The sequence below is a fragment of the Ambystoma mexicanum genome, chromosome 12 (genome assembly GCF_040938575.1).
Source record: "Ambystoma mexicanum isolate Mex_15411 chromosome 12, UKY_AmexF1_1, whole genome shotgun sequence".
Taxonomy (NCBI): Eukaryota; Metazoa; Chordata; class Amphibia; order Caudata; family Ambystomatidae; genus Ambystoma; species Ambystoma mexicanum.
The window spans coordinates 918,535,438-918,558,328 of record NC_090936.1 but is presented as its reverse complement, the minus strand read 5'-3'; the positions used below and the strand labels follow the sequence as shown (position 1 = coordinate 918,558,328).

Here is a 22,891-nt window from a genome sequence, read left to right as displayed (position 1 = left end):
AATTGTCGCACCAACATGTTTCGATGCACGAGGGGTAGGATCTTGAACTTATTTTTTGGGGGTTTTCCCCATCCAAATATGCTGTGCCTAGCAGAGTTGAGTGGAGGTATGCACCCTCAAGGAAACATTGACAGAATCCACCACAGCTCAGCTCTGTAGTTCGTTAATTTGTGTAGGACTTAAAAAGTGCTACATGACCTAGTGGTCAATTAAGAGTGCTGAAGCGAGAGGGAGGGGATACCAATATTCTGCATGACAGAAAACATACCAGAAATTAACTGTGGGGGGACAGTATAAGGGAGAAAAAACAACACTCACCACATCGATAAGGGAGAAAAAACAACACTCACCACACCAGGGAGGTGACATCTAATTCAGTTGGAGTGTGAGCGGAAGAATAAAGGCAAATGTAAAAAGGACGCATTGGTATGAATTTGGCATAAGCTATGAAGCCAGCCTTTCACTAGAGGTACTGGTGAGTTGCGAGAGAGAGTGAATGGTAACCTTCACATGCCCGAGATTCCACTTATATGCGGGAGAATTGACATTTATTTTCTAGAAATTTGGCAACCAGGATTGGACCATGAGGACTGGGTGGGCCAAAATGTTCCTGCATCCTGAAAATGTGAGAGCACTTTCTAAGATGAACTGAAAAACCTGCATACACTTATGCTTTTCTTTGGCTCTGTGCTTTGCCGACATTAGTTTGAAGGACTGAGGTTGCTTAATTCTCCAGGATTTCACTCACAATCTAATGCACTATGAATATTCTCTGGCTGCCTTTGCCATTTTGCCGCCTTTAATAATGTACGCCGTAGTTATAGGAGGAAGTCAAATGTAGCCCTGGACTTAATGTCCAGATTAAGAACTGGGTAATAAAAGACCTGTGTTTTATGCACCCCTGCTTTATAGGGCTGGGCTTGTTAAACCACTCCATAGTAAGATCCCATCAGGTTTTTAGGATCATTAGTAATGATTGGTGTACATAAGCTCAATTGAAATTCATTTCATGCACAATTCTCTCATTGTGACTATGCTGAAAACCTGACTGGAGTTTCCTATTTGGTGTGTCTGCAAGCCCAGCTGGACTGGCTGTGAAACCCATTGTGATATATCATCTAACATGTAGATATGTATTTCAGTTACACCACTGTGCTAAAAGAATCCCATCTCAGGGATGCTGGATTTTGGGCATTGTAGATGTTCTATGGGTTGGAGACGTGTATGGCTGTGTCAGAGCATGGCAGTTCTTAAGCAAGGTTGAGACCTTCTGGTGATGGACCAAGAGCCAATTTGTTTTGATGCCTACAATAGCTAGAAGCAAAGGCTATTTCTGATGGGAGAAAGTACTTGCAGAAAGTCATCACTTCTTGGCGCCTCGGTTCACCTACAATCCTCCCTGGTAGAAGTCAGTGCTGATGTATTTAATGGTCCCTTTCATACCTTTCCCATTAACTGCTTCTAAATCTAGAATAAGGATGAAAGTTATATTACAGGGCCTGCGGTAGTGGCCCTGTAGTTAAGGTTAAGTTGCTCAACTCATAGGAATAGCACTTTTTGGGAGGCTTATAACTTTGCTCCCCCTGGATGAATCCTTACCAAACTTTGTAAAAAAAAGTATATGGCCCCGTATGAATTATTTTGGCAAGTTTCATCAAGGAGGGACAAAGTTATAGGGGGGTCCCAGATTTTTTTTCCATAAAGGCCATGAAAAACACATTTTGCTCACGCCTACAGCTCAAACCACAGGACTGATTTTCACCAAATTTACAGTATAAGCGGCAGCTTGGTCCCAAAAGCATGCTTTTGTAAACTTGGTATAAATCCGTCCAATAGTTTTCTTTAAAACAGACCAAAAGTAGGTAAAAAAAAAGTGTGATATCTGGGTTCGGTCCGCGGACTCACTTCCCTGTCCGGTCTGCGGACGGCCACCCGAATGGCCCTGAGGGTGATGTGAAGTACACAGACATCGGATGCATCCCACTGATTGGATGGTGAAAAGCGTGAGGTGCGTCAGATTTTTGGAAACGCCCACCATGTTGGAGTCGCAGACATCTGTCCGTGTCTGCGAACATTGTGGTAAAAACATATTAAAAAACACAACATTGAACTTGTCAAACTTATCAAACAATCTCTGTGGAGGTAAGGGGTGATGAGGATGGGATGAGATATGGCCGTAAGAAGCCAAAAACCATGTGTTATTCATCTCCGAAGTTTGCAAACAGTCTGGATGTTCTGGCACAGACCTATGATGTTCGCAAACACTTCAGATGTTCGGGGGCATCTATGCCTATTTCTGCATTACAGGGTTGGTGGAAAGCAGTTTTTGGATGGCTTGTAACTTTTGCGCCACTAAATGAAGCTGCATGAAGTGTTGATATAGTATTCTAGACCAGATTCTGAATGGTTTTGGAAAGTGTGGAGCTGTTTTGTAAAGAGGGAACAAAATTAGAGGGGGGTCCCAAAATACTGAAAAGGCTTATAAATGTGGTGCTATTTTACGAATCTGAACAAAGGTTAGCAGAACGATTTGAATCTAGATATAAATGTGTTTGCAAAGTTTGGTGGGATTTTGTCAAGAGGGAGCAAAATTATAGGGGGCGTCCCAAAATATTGTAAATGCTTATAAATGTTGTGCCATTTGACAAATCTACACAAAAGTTCGCAAAATGATGTTACATCTAGATTTAAATGTTTTTGTAAAGTTTGGTGGGATTTTGTCACGAGGGGGCTAAATTAGAGAGGAGTCTCAACATTTTTAGATGGCTTATAACTTTGTTGCCGTTTGACGAATGTGGACAAAAGTTTTCAGAAAGATTATAGACCCAACCTTTAATGTTTGTGTCACATCTGAATGGATTTTGTCAAGTGGGGGCTAAGTTATATGACTATTGTATGTACATACATTTTGACACTTTTGAAAAAATAAAACATGGGTGGATTTCCAGCAAACTCGTATTAGGAGCATTGGTAAGGACCTTAAAGCATGGTTTTGCAAATGTGCCCATGTCTTGTTTTTTGACAAGTGTCATAATGTAGGTACAAAAAATAGTGATATACCTTTGGTGACTGAGGTATAGCCTGCGGCCATGGGCAGTGGCCAGATTGTCTGGGTCATGGCAAAAGGTCATGACCCAGACAATTTGGCTGCTGGCCATGACCACGAGGGATGACAAATGGGGTTAAAGTGGCCATATCCACCTGGGACCGGCTATGTGGTAAAGTTATTGGAAAGTGGGATAGGTTGGAAAGGGGAAAAAAATGTGCTTGTAGTAATATGGTCATAGGGTTCTCTCTTCACCTTCTGCAGGCTTCCATGGAAAGGGAAGAGGGGCCCTGTACGGAGCCCTGCCTTCCCTTTCCATGGTGGCCATCTTGGAAAAGGATTTTCCTTCCTACAGCTGGATGCTGTAGGAAGAACTATCCTTTTTTTAGCACCCGGGCTTCTCGCTTTGGGAACCCAGGGTGCTAATGGCCTTCATCCCCCACATCAAGGGCTGAAATGGGGAATAACGGTCCGGAGCCCTCAATATCCGCCCACGCTTCGCTTGGGCCGATAACTTGGGCTCTCGGGCCCTTATCCCCGTTTCAGTACCTGGATAGTGTAATAGTTTGCAGACCTCTGGAAAGTTCCAGGAGGAATGGGGCGGGTGGGAGGTTAACATCAATTAACTTGTTTTTGATTCCCAAATGGTGGCTCTTAAAAGAACCTTTTTTGTAAAAAAATATTTGTTTTTTATATTCTAAACTAACAAATATTTTACTGTACTTAATTGTTTTTTGTACCATTCACAAAAACTGCTTCTATTTTTTTCTGTTTTTGCTTTTTATTTACTACAGCTACTAAACAATACTTCACATAAACTGTTTCATTGCATTCTGAACATTTGAAAGAAAAATCAGATTTCCAGCATTAGTCAAATGAACTCCATCCCTTTGAAAAATATCAATGCCTTCAAACTTGATATTTCCACTGTGGAAAGATGTCATTACAACATTCTGTAAAAAACTACATACAGCTTCCTTTACATTCCGCTTGGCTTTTTAGATTTGTGGACAAAACAAGTTAGAACATTCCCACATTTGCTTTTGAGCTATTCGAGAAAACATAATCTTTGAACCTGGAAACAGTTCCATTAACTTTGCAAATGTATCCTTCATGGCAAACTGTAAGGATATTCCAGTCACATAGCCCAAACTGTTGGCTCCACAGTGAACTATATGATGTTTGGATGCGTCAAAGTAACCATACTCTCGCAAAACTGTTGCAGTTCTGGCAATTTCAATCCTCGAACTCCATACCAAGAAACTTCAATTCTTGTAATCCAAGATTCACAGATAATCCACACTGCTCAGAGTACACATTTAACCAATGGATTCAACAATCTCTCACCATTCAGACCCTCTGCTTCTTCATAGCCATAGTCATAGTCATCTTCACTGCACACAGCAAAGAAAACACTTGCTGCTCTATCTTCCTGTACACCACAACCATGATATCTGGTTGGCTAATCCCCCAATGTTCGTGGATGTTTGAGACTGTCTACAGTCTCTGCAGTCCTCTTTCCATGCCAGGCATCCTTAAGAGACATGGGTGGCACCTCCGGGTCTGTGGACATCATAGCACTGGCAGCCCTTCTACCCCTTTTACTTTAACATTTGTAACACTCCCTCATTGGCTGATTTCAAACACTGACACATCCATCCACCAATCACACCAAACAACTCTACATGTAACCCTGTCACCGAACTTCAACACTTCAGATGTACATTTCAAATCTGAGAGCACATATCTCCTGTTAGTCGCAGCCTCCTCAATCAAACACTTATGTGAAACTCTCCTCCAAGATTACTATTTGCAGATACAACAATATCTACATCTAACAAAACAAATTACAGGTATGCTTATATATATATTCTTTTTAGCCAACACCTCTATACATTTATGTGTACAGTGTTCCTGCCACTAACCCTGTGATAAGTATCTCAATATGCATATTCTCTTTTTAACCACTACTATCAAATGCCATGTATTGCAACATTGTGCACCTGGTCACACCAAGTGACATTTACGTACATGTACTGCTAACATATTAACTTCTACACACCAACTACCATTTAACAGTTTTCTAAAAAAATGTTGCATATGCATTTTCCTTCCTTGTAGAAAAAAGTTACAAACAGTGCTGCTGTAAAAGCACATATGCATGTTTTTATACTTTTAATCAAATTCGGCTAAAAAGAAATGTTTTTAAACAAACAGCATTTTGCATTTTTCCTTATGTATAAATGTCATACTTTCAAAACGTTCTCATCGCAACCCTTATAGTGGCACCATTCTTCACCTGCTTACACATATGTGTACACCGCCAAGGTATCTATAAGCAACACTTCTCCTTACATACACAATACTGCTCTTTTCCAAACACTACTTTAAGACACCATACACTGCTCCAACTACAAACTGCCATTGCATTACCACTACACCACAGCTTTCCTATTCTTTAAAAACACTGCAATATATTACAAATACATTGCTCCACAAACACAGCACTTTTATTATTACAAGCACCTTCAGAAAAATGTCTGTACTGCATAAACATACATTTCTCATGCATTTGGACATGAAGCCAAAATTTGCTGTACAGATAATAGCATTCCATATTAACCCTAGTGCAAACTTTCCTGTGCTTCAAGAAAATCACAAAATATGCATCCTTTTTACACTATGCTAATTTTTACCATGTTGCATACAATATGCCAAACAGCACGTGTCGTAGTGCAATCGTTGTAATAACATAGTTAACATACTTTAGCACTCCACACATAACACAACTGTATTCACTCTTTCTTAAAATAACTCCTCCTACTTTAACAAATAACAACCTTTGTTACTGAAACTACTTCACCACTACCACATATACCAACTAACTTTCTTATTTAATTACAGGAAAAAAGAAGATTGGCAAATAAAGCTACTGAATAAAAAAATATCCTTCACATCTTACAAAGTAGATTAGTATACCATGTATATCTCTCTAATTGTAACAATGTACTTTCACTATACATGAGCCTACAGTGTACTTTTCTACTCAACAATATTGCCTTTCACTCTTATTCATTCTAATGCAACATTCACACTCTTTCTATTCCTATCTAAACATTGCTCTTTATTCAATACACCACCAATTATTTACTACCTAACAACGCATCCATCTTTCATCAATTCATATACCACAATTTAATTTCCTTACTCTGCCAAAGCCATATCCACGTGAGGTCCTTAATTCCAACCCAACAGCAATGTTTTCCCAAGACAGAATGCATACCAAAAACTAACTTTGTAGAAATCAAAGAAAATATACAGCAGAAAAAAATAAAAACAAACCAAATAGTAATCCGTCTGTAAAACAATTCATAGAAAAAATTAAAACAGAGCAGCTAGTAAGCTCACTCAACAAGACTAAACCAGACACCACTGAAAAAAGTAAGGCGCCTCTTGCAAACTTTAAAAGTCAAACAAATTTACAAACAAAATCAGACCTACAGATTTACTTAACACTATATCTACCAATGTTAACGTAGCCACAGTAAAACATCCGAAAAAAATCGATTTTACAAAATAATTTCCACCGTAGAGTTCTTAATGGACTTCAAAATGAGAAATGACAGAATGGTCAGCAAAACGTGGAATCGCGTGGACCCTTCACATTACCACATGCTTACCTCATGCAGTAATGGTAAAAGAGTTTGGCAGCATTTCCTGAGGTAATGCCACCAAACTTATAATCGGGTCCAAGGAGGAGTAGCTTATTGCGCTGTCTAGTGCGGATATGGTGTAGCAGGTCAGGGCAACAGGCCCCTTTCAGAGGGGGGGTCGTATGGATCAGCATATAGTTAGTCCTCTCTTGTAATGGCGCTGCAGACTAGAAAGAAAGTGATGGCATGCAGTTTAGAGTGCCCTTCCTAGAGGCTCATCAGCAGTCTGTTGACAAGCTTTGTTTTACTGTGTTGTGCTCGTGCTTCATTGAGAATGTGCTTCGATGTCCATAGGGACAGATGTCCGTAAAACACAGGGATAGAGACGAGAGAGCGGTCAGAGATCGAGGACAGCAGAGAGGGCACAAATCATTCTCTGACTCTTGTATGAACAACGTTACCACTTAGGGCCCGATTCATGGAATAATTGCACGGTTCAAAGTAACTTTGCACTACTGAAAAATGACCTTGCACTGCCAACACAAACCCTGAGTCATGGAACTGTACAAAGTGTACTTTTGCATCGCAATGTACTTAGCACAGACTTTGCACTGCAAGAATACACTTTGCACAGTTCCATGAATCAGGGTTTGTGTCAGCAGTGCAAAGTCATTTTTCAGCAGTGCAAAGTCACTTTGAACCGTGCAGAAAATTCCATGAATCGAGCCCTTAATGTTTTTTTGACGGCTTGCCCATACTTAATATCTGATCAACTCAAAGGAGTTCCTTTTGCAAGACACACAGGTAGTTAAAAAAGCTGTTAATACAGGCGTACATAAGTAGGATGCCAGTTTTAACAACGATCTGTGGGATTTTCGTTTTGTTGTGGCACGTGGGCAGTGAATGGACAAATCATATCTGTCATGCTTCCCGGCGCCACCTAAAAACACGTGGTTTAACACCAACATGTATTTTAATGTTAGCGTTAAACCAATGGATACCTATGAAATGGAAAGGAAGCAAGGGGGATTCCAACTAAATCCTTTGTGATGGCCTCTTTCAATCATTAATTGGGCGGGAGGGGGGGTCGTTTACACTTTTCCACACTTGTAGCAAAAAAGTTAAGTGTAAATGTGAATCTGCCTGTGTTTTACACCTTATTGGCCCTCATTACGAGATTGGAGGTAACCATGCCGCATTTAGCGGCATGGTTGCCTCCTTACCGCATACCGGGCCCAGGTTCCTCAAATGAGGACTTACCTGGCCATCCCAAACTTGGCGGACCCGGTAATTTCTCGTCCGAGGAACCCGGACCCGGTCCTTCCCCATTCCCATTCAAGCCCCCATAGGGGTCAATGGGAATGGGGAAGGAGCTAACAACGGGCCCGTTTATAACGGCCCGTTGTTAGCTCCCTGGTCTCCTCGAAGGACCCGGTAAGGATGCCTGGTTTTACGAGGCGCCCATTGCGGGTCCAGCAAGGAGACCTCGTAATAGGATGAAATGGGTTTACCGGCACCGGCACCATTACCAGTGAACCCATTCCGCCAACCTCATAATGAGGGCCATTGTCTTCCCTTTTCCACTAGAGGAAGTGCAAATGAACATGTTCCTGTCTTTGTGATCTAGGTCCTAAAGGCAAATGACACTCCCGAAAAAGCTTATGGAATACTGCAAATTGAGTGGTTTACACACTTTGGTTACTCTGGGAACCACTGATAGGATGGTTGCCATCAGAGGTGTTGCTAGAGGAGGTTTAGGGGCTTTAGGCTTTGGTCTCCTGGTTGTAGCCCCGGATAGAAGTTCAGGGGCTACAACCAAAAAGGCTAGCTAGCCCCGACCGTCCCGACATTAGCATAACCCTGGATCTTTTCCAGACTTAGCAACACCCCTGCCATCAAGGCAACATGAACAACAATTGTGAGTCTCTTAGGTCACTGATTTTCCTATCAATCCCCATCACACAGAAGCATCATTGCACACAATTGGCAATATGTGTCTGAAGAGCACTCTTCCTGAATGGTGGAGCAGGATTGCTCTTGCTCCCCCATACCTGCATGGTTAATAGTGAGTATTTCGAATGGCTTATGTTCAAATACGATTATGAAATTTTTTTTCGCATTTTTTTTCTTTTTATTTCATGTTTAAAAAGGGGCGCCCCCCCACAAACCCCTGTTTTTTTCAACCCTTTTTTTTTTACTAATGAAATAAAAAAAACATATAAAATTAAAAATAATAAATTTAAAAAAAACATTTCGGCAAATGTTTTTGAGATAATGGTCTTTCGAAAATAAGTTTTCAAAAATATGACCGGATACCACCTGCATATCCCAGCAGAATCTCAGGATTGAAGACACACAGAAGACAATGAATGACAGCATTAAACTGGGGGCAACTTCACACTCTTCTCCCTACAAACACTGCAGGGCAAAGGGCCAGCAGATGGCCTACCCTTCAACAACAGCTTTGGAGGTTTAGCCCTAAGAATGATGCGGGCCATCCCGAGAATCTGCTTGGTGAAAAATGTATGGAAAGTCACAGGCACTTCAACTTTTTTTTCCCGAATTTCATCCACCAATATTTTCAGCTCGAATTGCACAATTTCATGGAAATGTAGCTTTCTAAATTACTGTGAAATTGTTATTTTGCAAATATTTCATGGGAAAATTGCACATTGTTCAGGCTTTGTGCACTTTGGTTTTGACACCCAGAATCCGATGATTATGCCCATTAGGTGACCCAAACTAGAGGATCGCCTGTACACGTTCGAAGGGATTCCTGGCCACTCAGAGTTTTCAATCAACCTTCTACATCATGCATCGGGTTGTTCTGCTTTCCACGTGGACTCAATGATACAAAATGAACTTGGCCAGTGGGCTGACCCTGTCAGTAATGGTCCTCTGCCCAAGTTACATGCCTGAGTGAATTGAGGGGGATTCAAAGATGGGGGGTGAGGGGGTGGTGCTACGGGCAGGGTCGGCCCGCTGATCAGTTTAATGTGGCCATTGGAGCCTGTTGTTAGTAATGGTGGTTGCTAAAAATCTTTGATGCAGTGTAGCATGCTGTGCACATTGCGCATCAGCAGAGACAACATGGCTGCCATAGAAGAAGTGAAAGCTCTTTGTACATAGCCCCTTTTCACTTCCCAGGTTGGCCATGGTGGGGCAGGGTGAGGACATTCTGGGGGAGAGGGATGGCTATGGCAGGTAGGGGCATTTTAAAGGGGATGGTGGGCTTTCAGGAATGTGAGGACATAGCGAGCGAGAGAGGGGTGCTGCAATAAGAGTGCTTGATGCAGTAGTGTGCGAGAGAACACAGCCTTGCACCAGTGAATACACCCCATGTTGTCTCACATCGGATTGTTCAAGCACTCCAATCAGGAGGCTAATGGCTGGTGATATTGCACTGATTTGTAAATGTCTGCCTGTCATGGATAGCCTGTTGACCAATGACAGTTTTTCCTAGCATTAGGAACCCATCACGAAGAAGTTCAAAATCAAGATTCATAATATGCAATATTGAATCATTCTGCCTGAAAAATAGAAACTATCCTGCAAACCTACTGCATCCCTCAAGGACCTTTCAATTTGAAACAGTTAAAGAAGACGTGCATTGCCTTCTAAAATGTTGTCAAGTGTTCATAAACCCAGCAACAAGTGCACATCTGTATGCACCATATTCCTTCTCAGTGCAGGAATTGGATTTTAACCAACACCTTTATAAACAAATAAACAGCTCTCTGTGTTTTGCATATATAAAGAGATTACAAAGACACTCGGGTGCTCCTTGGAGTATAATGTACTTGATCTATGCTTAGGCAATGTCCTGCTGTCCCTGATGATTAACCCATCAGGTAGCAATGTCATATCTGCTCATGAAATATTCAGCATTTAGATGAAACGTATTTTTTTTCTCTCTGTTCATTGAAGTTGAAGATCATAATACTGAACAATATTTCAACCATCAGTCATCTGCAGAGGTTTGGAAGTCTGGTGCAGCAAAAGTGCAAGGAGAATATCGCAAAAGGTGCATAGCCAAGTGTTACTTACTGTGAGAAACAGTTCCACATTACTTCTTTTCTTGTATTTTCATGTTAGAGTTGTTTTCGTAATAATGACAGGATAAGTGGGAGAAGGAGAATGCATTAAACAACAAAAGGATGATCCGAAGGACAGTTTATTTCTGGTTCAACATTAAACAAATACAGCAGAAGTTCCTATGCAGCTCTTCCTACAGAAGTCCATCAGAAGTAAACCTTAGAGGGCTTCGTCCAGGGGGCGCTAGTGTTTTTCTCCAGTGTCGTAGAGCAACATTGCGACTCTGGAGTTAACCTCTTCTCTTTTATTAAGTTATGTTGGCTAATTTGTATAGCACACATTCATCCAAGGGCTTCTTGCTGCTAGGAAACACACATCCAGAAAGGCATAACAATAACCTAAAATAGAAGTGTCTTCAGTGAGCGCCTGAATTCAAGGTGGTTCTGGATACACCTAAGAGCAAGGGGCAGGGCATACCACAAATTGCCAGCAGCAATTGAGAACACGTGTCCCGCAACCCTAAAACTGCAACATTTGGGGACTGAGACTAAACAAGCACTGCCTGAGTGTAGAGTCCACCCATGGAGATAGGGAACAAACTTATTGTGAAGTTAATCGGCCCCCCTGGAGATAGTAAGCCTGGTGGATCAAGCAGAGAGATTTCAACTCAATCCTCTTGGCCATGGGGAGCCAGTGAAGTGAGCAAAGTACGGGAGTGATTTTAGAACCATAAGGAGCATTAGTGGCCACCCGGGCAGCAAGATTTTGTAAGAGCTGCATCCGGCAAATGAGGCAAGTGGGTTGGGCTAAGAACAAGGCGTTGCAGTAGTCAATACAGCTCCAGACTATTAAAGCAACTACCAAGGGTCGTAGATGACTATGCAAATATGGCAACCCCTTGCAAAACACTTTAGGATGAAAATGGCCCGTTTTGCAGACCGCAATAACCTGCGAAGCCATCGAGAGTGACAAGGAACGCTAGAATCCCAGGTTCTTAATCACCATCACAGGCGTAGGAAATTCCCCCAAAGCAGAAGGCCAGAAAGAAGGAATGCATAGAGCAGGATTGGGAGGGTAACCACGCACCAGAACCTCCGTCTTGTCGCCATTGAGCTTAAGCCAGTTGCTGTTCATCCACAGCCTCATGGCCGCCAAGTACTCACATAGGTAAAACCACACCTCGGCGTGGCTAAGATCTAAGTGAAACAGAATCTGGGTGCTGTTTTTACTTTTACTTTACTTTATTACATTTATAGTGTGCAGCCATAGAATCATGGGTGCGAGGACGCGGACAATAGACAAACGTGACAAGAAACAAGCAAAGACTGTCCAGGGAACAAAAAGTTCCCCGAGAGGAGGATATCACATGGAGTACTAATTAAAGAGGTAGGTTTAAGACCCTTTTTGAAATTGCTCAAGACTGAGGAGTTTCTCAGATGGATGAGCAGAGCATCCCAGAGCGCCGGGGCCATAAACACAAAGGCACCCAATTGCGCTTTTTTGGTTTCAGATGTTGGCTGGTAGAGAAGGTTATGGTTGTTAGAGCGCAGATTTCTAAGGCAGGTTTTTTTTCCTATGTACCTTTGTAAATAAGGGGGCATCGTACCCATGAGGCATTTGAAGGTAATGACCAAAAGTCTGAAGGATATCCAAGCCTCAACAGGGAGCCAGTGCAGGGCTCGACACGCTTCCAAAACATGGGCCCTATAAGAGAGGCCAGCTATGACTCTAACCGCACCGTTCTGAACCACCTGAAGATGATTAATGGTAGATTTGCTGGAACCTGCCAGCAGACTGCAGTAATAATCAAGTTTGGCTCCTACAATAGACTCTGCATTCTGTTTGGAAATAAACGGTCTCAGGTGGGCCAACAATTTAATATAGTAAGTGGCGGATGCGACTGTACTGGCTACGTAGGGCTTCATGTTAAGCGACTGATCCAGAACCACTCCCAAGATTTTTACTTTGGGGAGATTGGGGATTTGAACAGCCCCTAGCTGGAAATGCTTATAGGCTAAGTCAAGTTTAGCTAAAATGCCCTTGGATCCCACCACCATGAGTTCAGTCTTACCACGGTTGAGTGTGAGGTTATTTAGCATCATCCACTGTTCAATGATAGAGAATGTGCGAATAAGTTCACTCTCATCTAGGTCGTGCTGACCAGTGAGAGGGATGACACATTGTGTGTCATCTGCATAGTTAGAAAAAAGTATACCCTCTTGTGTGAGATGAACAAAGAAGGGAGCCATGAAGATATTTTAGATACAAGGTGATAGGCTGGCTCCTTGCGGAACTCCAAAGAGTACCTGAATAGCCAGTGCCTTCTCCTCATTGGCACACACCCTACTAAATCTATTTGAAAAGAAGGAGAGCAGCCATTTGGTAGCGGCCTGGGAGCGATTAGCTACCGACATGAGCCTTTCCGTCAGGGTGGAATGATCGACAAGGTCGAATGCCGCAGATTGGTCTAAAGAAATTAGAAGTGAAATCTGCTGGTTATCCAATCTCTGTAGGATTTGAGATTTAAGGTCCAGTAATGAGGTCTCGGTACCAAAGCCTTGTCTGAAACCCGATTGAAAGGGGTGGGAGGATAGGGTGCGAGTTAAGATGTTGAGCGATTTGAGTATATGCAACCCGTTCCAGTATTTTCAACAGAAAGGGGGTGTTGGTTATCAGCCTATAGTTGGTAGAGACAGTCTGATCTAGGTTAGGCTTTTTTAAGAGGAGTGTGACCCATGCTTGCTTCTGGAACAACGCCATTGAGAAGTGAAGAGTTGACAAATGTACATATGGCCTGTACCAGTGAAGAAAGGCAGGCTTTAATAATAGTGGAAGCACAGGGGTCTCTTGTGCAGTTGGTGGCTTTAACTTTGGTAATAATGGATGCTAATTCCTCCTCCGAAATGGGAGTAAAGTCGAAAATGGGAATATCTGGATTCCTAATGAATGTGTTGCCAGCATTATGAGTGCCATGAATATCGAACGCACTCTTTTTAGTAGCTATGCCTTCCCGGATTCCGTCTAATTTCTTTGACATGGCATTCTGGATATCCGAGCACCAATTATAAGTTCTGATGATCGTGGAGGCTACGGGCTCTGGAACAGCCTCTTGTTCTTTAAGAATTTTAAACAATTCCTTGGAATTAGAGGATGCATGTGAAATTCTAGCATCCATATGCGATTTCTTGGCTTCCATAATGGCTATTTTGTAGGTGTTGGATGCTGTTTTATAGTCAGATAATGCTGACTGAGATTGATTGGCTTTCCAAACATAAAAGAGCTTGAGGGAGGCAGCTTTAAGGGTTTGGAGTTCCGGGGAGAACCATGAGTTAGTTCTTTTAGTTTCTGCATGTTTTTTGTTTGTTTTTGAGAGGCGCAAGGGAGTTAACCACCATGTTCAGGGTGGATTTCATTTTCTTGGCTATAGCGCCTGTGTCACCCGTCCCCAGGATCGGCGGGGCCTGTGATGTCAGGGCTTCTATTCCTTCCTGAGTCAAGGATTTCGTATTGCGATATGAAGTCGCTTCAGAGTGAAGCAACTTGACTATAGTGATGTAGGGTACTGTGGTCGAGACGTGGACAAAAGCATGATCTGACCAAGGACAGGGTGCTACCATCACGTCGTCATAAGGGCAATCAATGGCAGATACCCAATCAAGGGTATGACCCAGGTTGTGGGTAGGAGCTTGAACCATTTGTGTAAAGCCCAGATCTGTAAAGGATCGAGCTAGTTCGGATGCAATGTGATCACCAGTCCACTGTCCACACAGGAGTAGCATCGGAGGCCTTAGGAGCAGATGAGACAGACAAGAGGCTGAATATAGATGTTAAATGGCATGGGGGACAACACAGAGCCTTGAGGGACACTGCAGGAAAGCACATGAGAAGGAGAAGAAAAAGGAGAATGAAAGAGTGATTGGCCCCTGTCCATCAGGAAAGATGTAAACCAAACCAGAACCGGCCCAGAGAGACCCTCCGAGACCAAGTGGGACAACATGATAGAGTGGTCGGCAGTGTCGAAAGCAGCCAAAAGATTTAACAATATCAGGGCTCCTACCTCCCACTGGTGAGCCAGCCTGGCTAGGTCATCAACTACGGAAACCAGGACCCTCTCTGTGCCATGCCCCGGATGAGACCCTGACTGGAAGGGGACAAAAAAAACATGAAGACTCAAGAAAGAGGAAAGAAGAGGAAATACCAAACATTCAAACTGTTTCATAAAGAGGGGAAGAAGGGAAATGGGACGGAAGTTAGCGAGGACAGAAGGATCCAGTGACGATTTGTGAAGAAGGGGGATGACAAGGGCCTGTTTGAGCTCCACCGTAATGGAGCCAGACTGACAGGACAGATTGACTGCTTAGTTACCTAAGAGACCATGGCAGGCATGGTGTCTTTCAGTCAGACCCTCCAGTTTATACCAATTTTGTAATCCCGCAAAATGCAGTGAAAACTGCAGTTTTTGTTTTAAAAAGCGCTAAATCGTCAATTTTTGCAAAAAGAACCATTTAATTGAAAAAACTGAAGGGCCCAGTTTCTCCCCAAATAAATTTGACTCAAAAAATGAAATGCAGAAACACATCTCATCACTTGCGCAAAAGAAGAGCAGCCTGATTCAAAAAGATCATCTGAATGGGCACATCTTGTATGCGCCCATTCAGATGGCCTTCCCTTTGCGCACATTTGGGGGCCTTTCTGCACATTTAAAAGCACATCCCAAATTGACAAGATGCGCTTTTAAATATGCAGAAATTGTAGGCAACCCTAGGTGCCCGCTTTGAATAAACACAAAGGGGTGACTGAGTCTTTACTAACTACTGCAATACTTTTAAGTGTGACAGCTGCTGTCTCACTTACATTTCTGTTCCTCAAATGGGATAGAAATGTGGGTTATTTTGGGTCACATTTTACAGTGGCAGGCCCTAAGGGCCCGTCACAGTGAAATTCATGGGGAGCCTGTAGAACATTGTTGGGATAGCGCTTCCAACACCAAAGTATTCAAAGCGGCTGCCCAGCACATCATTTGCACTACAGCTCAACCCCATGGAAATAGACAGGTCACCTTTAACGTTGGTTATCTAAAAATAGCATATCCTCTGCTCTATTTTTAGATTCTGCATTTTTTGAGGATCTGGTCCAAAATCTACAGTTCTGAAAAATTAAAAAATTGTCACAATATGAGAGGGAAAGGAGAGAAAGGAGGAGTGATGGGCGAGCTGTGGAGTGGATGACAAAACCGCAGAGGGAGAGCAGTGGGTCAGAGGGGGAAGCAGTGGGCAAGAGAGCAGAGAGGAAGCAGTGGGGCGGTGGGCCAGAAATTAGAGAGGGAGCGGAGGTACAGAAAGTAGAGGGAGCTTGGGCTGAGAGGGATCGGGGGGGCCAAAAACAGAGAGGGGCTCGCTGGAAAGAGGCAGTGTGCTGCAAATTGGAAGAAAGGATGAGGGAAGAGTGCAATAGAATGGGAGAAAGGATGCAAGATGCAGAAGTAGCATGAAAGAATGAAGGACTCTATACTGCGGGAGGAATTGCGGAGCATAAGGTGTGAGTTGGGAGTATGGTTTGGCATTTGGCAGGGACTGGAGAGTGCAAATTGTGACTTGGCAGTGTGACAGAGAATTAGTGAGACGTGTGAGGTGTGTTCGTGAGAGAGGTGTGTGGGTGTTTGGGGATTGGAAAACATAGAAGGCGAATTTTTTCAGCATTGCAATTTATTATGATCGATGCTGTTAATAATATTAAATAGCCATTCACATTAAACCAAAAAACGTAGCCAAAACAAACACTGTTCTCCCAAGCCAGAGACATCTGGGACTCTTGCTATTTAATTGATACAAAAGGTTCAAATAATGACACCCTCGCTCTCTTGTAGCCTTGCACACTCCCTCTGTAGAGAAGCAGCCGAATGCTTCTGCAGGAAGTCCCAGCCCTATTTTGCCTATATGTTGGAAAGCGGAAATTGCGACATGTGCAACACCAGTAATGGTACCTATACCGCGAAGAGCCTTTGCGATAAGGTATCCATTGAGAAAGCCCTACAGGATGTATCCCTGAAGAGATGACGGTCTCCTGAGAGAGAGCCCCGAAGAAGTCTGAAGATGTGAATAAGAAAGGATGGTGATGTCACAAGAGATGAGAGTGATGCACTGAGAAGGATGACCAGAGAAGAAAATGCATAGACCTTATAGAATCTGATCGCGAAGAAAAGAATCGAGCAGACCTTCATGTGCGAAATGAAGATTTCATGTGTAAAGAAGCACTGCAGAAAATGCAAGTCATTTTATAACTGTACAGATGCCGTAACACAAGTAGACTAAGTAATCATAAGGCTGGCTATACAAAGTGAATAGACTGCAGGCGGTGCAACCAATATAAATATATATATATATATATATATATATATATATATATATATATATATATATATATATATATATATATATATGTGTGTGTAGAATCTGGACATTCAATGCTATGATTTTAGTAAGCTCAACCCATGGGGAAAGGAGGATTGATAGATGTGTGTCGCAGCAAAGAATAAGATGAAGCTCGAAGATGGACCAAAGGAAGACTGCTTGGCTTGGTGTCAAGGGCTGGGGCAGCCAAGAATTGGTTATCTATTCTTGAAGAACAGTAAAATGTGAGAAGCAAAACCGTCCCTTGTTAAGTTGCAAAAGGGGAAACACCATGAGAGCCAGGTTTCTTAATTTAAGACAATTAAATGTTATAAAATGGGCCGATTCACAGTCTCTTATCACGTGAGTCCAGGATGGAAATAGATGTGGGTATGCAAGCCTGAACCTTGTTAAGAACATGCTTACAGTCCCTTATATTCCCAGAGAAGAGAAGCAACTACACGGCCAAGTTCAAAGACAATTTGAATGGCAGTCGGCATGAGTGATGAGAGATGATGGGTTAATTGGGTGAGGGGGTACTGTCAAGTCCACCCACCAGCACCTGCGGTACCAGCTCACATGCTGCTAGAGAATCGAATGTTCCAGAGGGTACAAGTGTGCCAACCAATTGTAGGAGGCCATATAACAAAGGGCCTTATAGTTTGATAGCCTTTCGCTCCTCTACTTCTAACTCTTTCAGGGTTAGTCATTTTGCAAAGAAACAAGCTGGGGGTAGATCTCTGTCTTCGGCTGGTGCCTCCCTTTGGAACAGCCTCCCGGCCACCTTGAAACTTGAGGAAAAACATCTTAGGTTCCGGTAGCATCTCAAGACGTTCCTCTTTGCCTCTGCCTTTGCCCCCCTTATTCACTGTTGATCTGTTTCTTCTCTTGGCATCGTGCACCTGGCCACTCTCTGTTCATTCGGGCCCAGGTACCTGCTTGCCCTGCCACCCTCCTGCACTGCCTTCAGGCCACCATCTGCACTAGGGTTCTGTATCTGTACCCATTCAGCCCCCTCCCACTTTTCTTCTCCACTTATCAGATATACCTTTCTGACTAACTTTCACCTGCCACTTGCTGGCTGCACTACCATGGTTTCTCACCCTCATTTATTTTTTATTCTATTTAATATTTATTTATGTTTTCTCTCCTCTGCTTTGCACTTTCCACTCCCCCCTTCCAGGCACTTTCCACTGTTTTCCTTTTCCATGCACTTGCACTTTCTTAAATGTCACTGGGCCTAGTAAGATCTCTGTTTTTCTGTTTTTTCTCCCTTGTTCCCCTCCCTTTTTTCCTGGTCGCGCTCTGAAACACTTGTGTATGAGCGCGATATAAATAAAATATCATTTCATTTCATTTCATTTCGTAGCCAATGGTGTGCCGTGTAGCTAATAACTGTTGACGATGACTTGCACGAAGGGAGAGCATGAGTTGCCTACCTGACTGTAGAGACCTAATCACAATCCTATCCCAAATAGAAAGTATATTTAGATATTCCCCTTAGTCTTATCACAATCTCACATAGGTTTTTGTAGTTTGCAACGTAGTATGATGTCACGTATGACGAGTTTTTGCTATAAAAGTAATGTTTTTTATTAAATGCATTGAGATTGTGCTGTGCGACATCTGTTGATGTCCATTGTGCTCCCTGTTTTAAATAATTGATATTAAAACAGACGGTTTTGCCAACTTCCTGAGTCGGTCTGCTGGTTTGGTGTGAGAGTTATTCTCCATCCCATCCATCCTACGATGTGTTACCTTAATTAAAAGGACCATAAGGGTTCACCTCTTTCCTGCAATGTGCCAATCTCGTACCCTCCAGTCAATAAAAGATGTGCTTCCAAAATGCTGCAATAAGTAAAGGTTTGTGCCACAAAATTTGACATTTCATGTCGGAAAATTTGACATTTCATGCTGCAATATCTTGGGTGGTCTGTTGAGTATATCCAAGGGAATGGGATCAGAGGAAGTGGCAGATTTAAGCTTTCTGACAGCATTAGATACGGTTTCCAGCAAGAACATAGGAAATAGTGACCATTTATGTGAAGCAGTAACCTCTTCCTTAGTCAGGGCCATGTTAGCTGCTTCCTGACTTACCAGCAGGATGTTGTTACGTACACAAATGCGAAAAAGACCACACAAGCTGTCCCTCAATAGGAAGCACAACCTGACCCTGTCAGGAGAGGCTCTCCCTAGGTTGCCGGTGGTGTGCCACCTATCTAACAGGCATAGATAGTCAAAACTGTCCCTTTTAACCAATGACACACTCAATGAGTTCGGAAAAATAAAAATTCCAAAAGGGATGATATCAGACAAGTATACATGGTGATCGGGATATGAGATCACCCCTTTTGTATGTAAAAGATGGCTGCATGGTAGCATTTGGTAAACTGACGAAAAGCCGTCTGGTTTAATACTCAAGCTTGGTAGCCCCCATGTTTGTAACTCTATACGAACATGCCTTAGCACACCCAAGCAGCCGCATTGCCAATGTCAATCAGTGAAACAATTTGCCATTTGGTGCAGGATTCAGACAAGTGCCATGCAGAACAAGCTGGCATGCAAACTGGGAGTTGCGTAGGAAGCTGCTAAGCCATGAAGATTACCAGTGAAATCTAACAGTCTAGAGTAGCAGTGCACTTTTTCAAACCCAATGGGGACGGCCAACATTTACCAATAAGGAAACCAGAATTCCAAAATGCGTGTGGCAGGCCCTGTGTACATCTAGGTTACTCAGGAGCCCCTCGTCATAAGAGAACAGGTCGTGAAAGAAAACAAGAAGAACACTTTTCAAATACCAGTGTTATGAGGGCTACTGTAGGGAAAACATGGTGGACTTCGTAGACAATCTCCTTCTCTGGCATATATTTTAAGCTGAGAACAAGCATCAAGAGAGAGCCTTAATCATGCAGTCTGCTTGCGAAATTGATGGGCACTATCAACATGATTTTGGCCACCAAAACAGAATCGTTTTAAACCACCTTCTCCAAGGGCGACGAGAACCAGGCGGACATCGCAAAGGGCAGTAATTGACGGCACTGGGAGTCGGGGAAGCATCTTTGCAGTAACTTGCATATTTCCCTTCAGCTACCAGAATTCTCGAAGAGATGTTCTCTGGCCAAAGAGTAATTATAGTTAATGTGAGGACTTCTTATTCTGTCCAAAAGACGTACAATGTGGGACGCAAACATTAATGCACTATGCCACACTGTCTACGATAACCTTGTGGAATTTGCCATCTCACTTGTACTGTAACTAGCACCTAGGGCTTTGCACGCTTCTATAAATGTAAACATTCTGAATATCTTTACCTAATTGCACTTAGCACTGCAAGGAATGCATTTAACAGTAAAGGGTTTATTGTCCTTTAAGTGACCACTAGCAAACCAACATGGCCGAGTCTTTACCAAAGCCTCTTACGGACACACACACTCGTCTGAGCTAATAAACGAGGACAGACATTCTTCACAGCTGGACAATGAGGAGAATCAATGGAGGGAAACAATCCATCCTGGCTCCACTGTTAGGTGAAGCAACAAACTAGCCAGTTCATTTGTGGATATTTGGGCACTGCCAAGATAATTGATGATTTGTATTTCCAAATCTTCACTAATGCACTGGGAATCAAGAAGCATATGAAGACCTCAAAGACAAAGGCCCTCATTACAACCCAGGCGTTAAGGGGTTAACAGTGCCGTAAAAGGTGGCGGCGCCGTTAAACCCTTAACTCCTGATTACGAGGTCCCTTTGCGGTTTGGCGAATTTAACGCCTGCTTTTTGCAGGCGTTAAAAACCAACCCGCAAAGGGACCTTGGTGCTAAGTACGGTGCCGCAATTTGCGGCACCGTACATAGCGCCTTCCCCATTCCCATTGAGCCCTATGGGGCAAAAAATGGGAATGGGGAAGGGCCATGGCAGCATGGGGAATTACCGCCCCGCCAACCTCGGAATAGGGCGGTAATTCCCCATTCCGCCATGGCGGAGTCGGTAAGTTACCGGCATGGACCAAGGTGCTATTAGCACCATGGTCCAACACCAGGGTCGTAATGAGGGCCAAAGACACTCCCATCACACCCACCACCTAAACTGAAGTGGAAAGGGTCTTAGAGCAAAATTGTGGCTACACCAAATCATCTTGAGAAGCAAACAGTTCAAGATGTGTCTGCCAAATCTGTGGATGACATGTTGGAACAATTCAAGATCTGCACAACAGTTAACCCATTATATCAGCCTTCAGCTAAGTATGCCTATCCTATCTTCTACTTGCATTTCATTTATTTGGTATTTATAATGCGTGCGGAGGGGGAGTGCAGGTCAGAGGGGAACAGGGATGAGGAAATCAAAACAAACACGTTCCTACCAGTTCTTGAGACATTCGGATTGTGCAAGTACTATAACATGAAAAGCTGGGGAGGGGAAGCACCGGTAAGGGGAAGAAGGGAGGGAGGAGAATGGTACATTAAGTGCAAAGCGAACAGGTTCAAGCACAAAACAAGGTTGGGAATGAAGAACAACATAGGAGTGGGTGCACAATTTGTGTAAGCCTGCCTTCATGTTTCTGGTGGGGGGGATATATCAAATATGCAGGTACAAATAGGTAGTACAACGCAGGACTGAGAGTGTCAATCCAGTGGTTACAGATAACAAATAGGTAAAATGCAACATTCAACTGCCTTACCACATGGCGCGGGGGCTACTCCAACTAATCAGGAACAAATAGGTAAAATGCAACTTTGGACTCCATCACCTCATGATCCGGGGCCTCATCAATTATGCAGAAACAAATACGTAAAATGCAAGGACAATTAAGGTAAATGCACAGTCTGGCAGGGCCACGCCTCATGGTACGGAGGCTGCATCAGGTATACATATATAAGAGGGATAAAATCAAGGTAAAGGCACAGTCTGGCAAAGCCACTCCTCATCGGTACATAAATGCAGTATGAGGTCAGAGAAAGACTCTCAGTTGTTATCCATGTGCAGTAACATTGTGCAGAAAGTCAAAGTGAGTGTTATATGCAGCAAAAACCACCTGAAGTCATATAAAGTGCACTGCAAGTGAAAACCATGAGCAGTAAATGCTGCAACTGTGTTGCGTGTGTAGTATTGAGATCATTATAGGTTAGTCCAGAGATCATCGCAAAACAGGCAACAGGCAGTCAAACAAAGGAAAGAACTGACGGGATGGAGGTCCAGCCTTCCTTATCTTAACTTGCAGTAAGGCTCAGCGGTGAAGGGCAGCCTCAGGTGGCATGCCCAGGTTACAGCGGGGTGCAAGCAGGGATACTCAGGGCAGAGAGTAATAGGGGTTGATGGCGGGCCACCGTAAGCCCCGGACAGACCCAGACACGGATTGTGAGAGACCCTTAAAGGGGTCCCTTGGAGGGGGTCAGCATTGGCTGCCGGCTCCTGGAGCCTGCATCAAATGAAGAAGTCCCAGCCAATCCAACTTGTGTGGAGGTGGGCAGTACAACTGTGCAGATCTTGGCTACCTCGAGGCCGTGGCGGCGGCCATGCTGGAACAGAGGAGCCTGCTCTGAAAAGAAGTGCAAAGCCCAGCAAGGGCTTACCTGAAGCAGGCTAGCAGGGGCATGATGTTGGATGTGTCCAGATGGATGATCACAGGCCCAGACAGAGGTTGAGCGAGAGCCTTAATGGGGTGCCCTGGAGGGGCCCAGCCTCACAAATATGCCACAATCTGAGACATCTGTGCTTAAGCAAATATTGGCTGTTCTAGATTCACTAAAGAGTCACACCCTGTTCTAAAA

The 22,891-nt window shown here is 43.4% G+C and overlaps 1 protein-coding gene across 8 annotated transcripts in view; it reads left to right on the top strand.

Annotated features, from left to right (window-relative positions):
* KCNC2 (potassium voltage-gated channel subfamily C member 2) overlaps positions 1 to 22,891 on the top strand; it is a 1,087,529-nt gene that overhangs the window by 594,388 nt on the left and 470,250 nt on the right. The window lies entirely within an intron of this gene.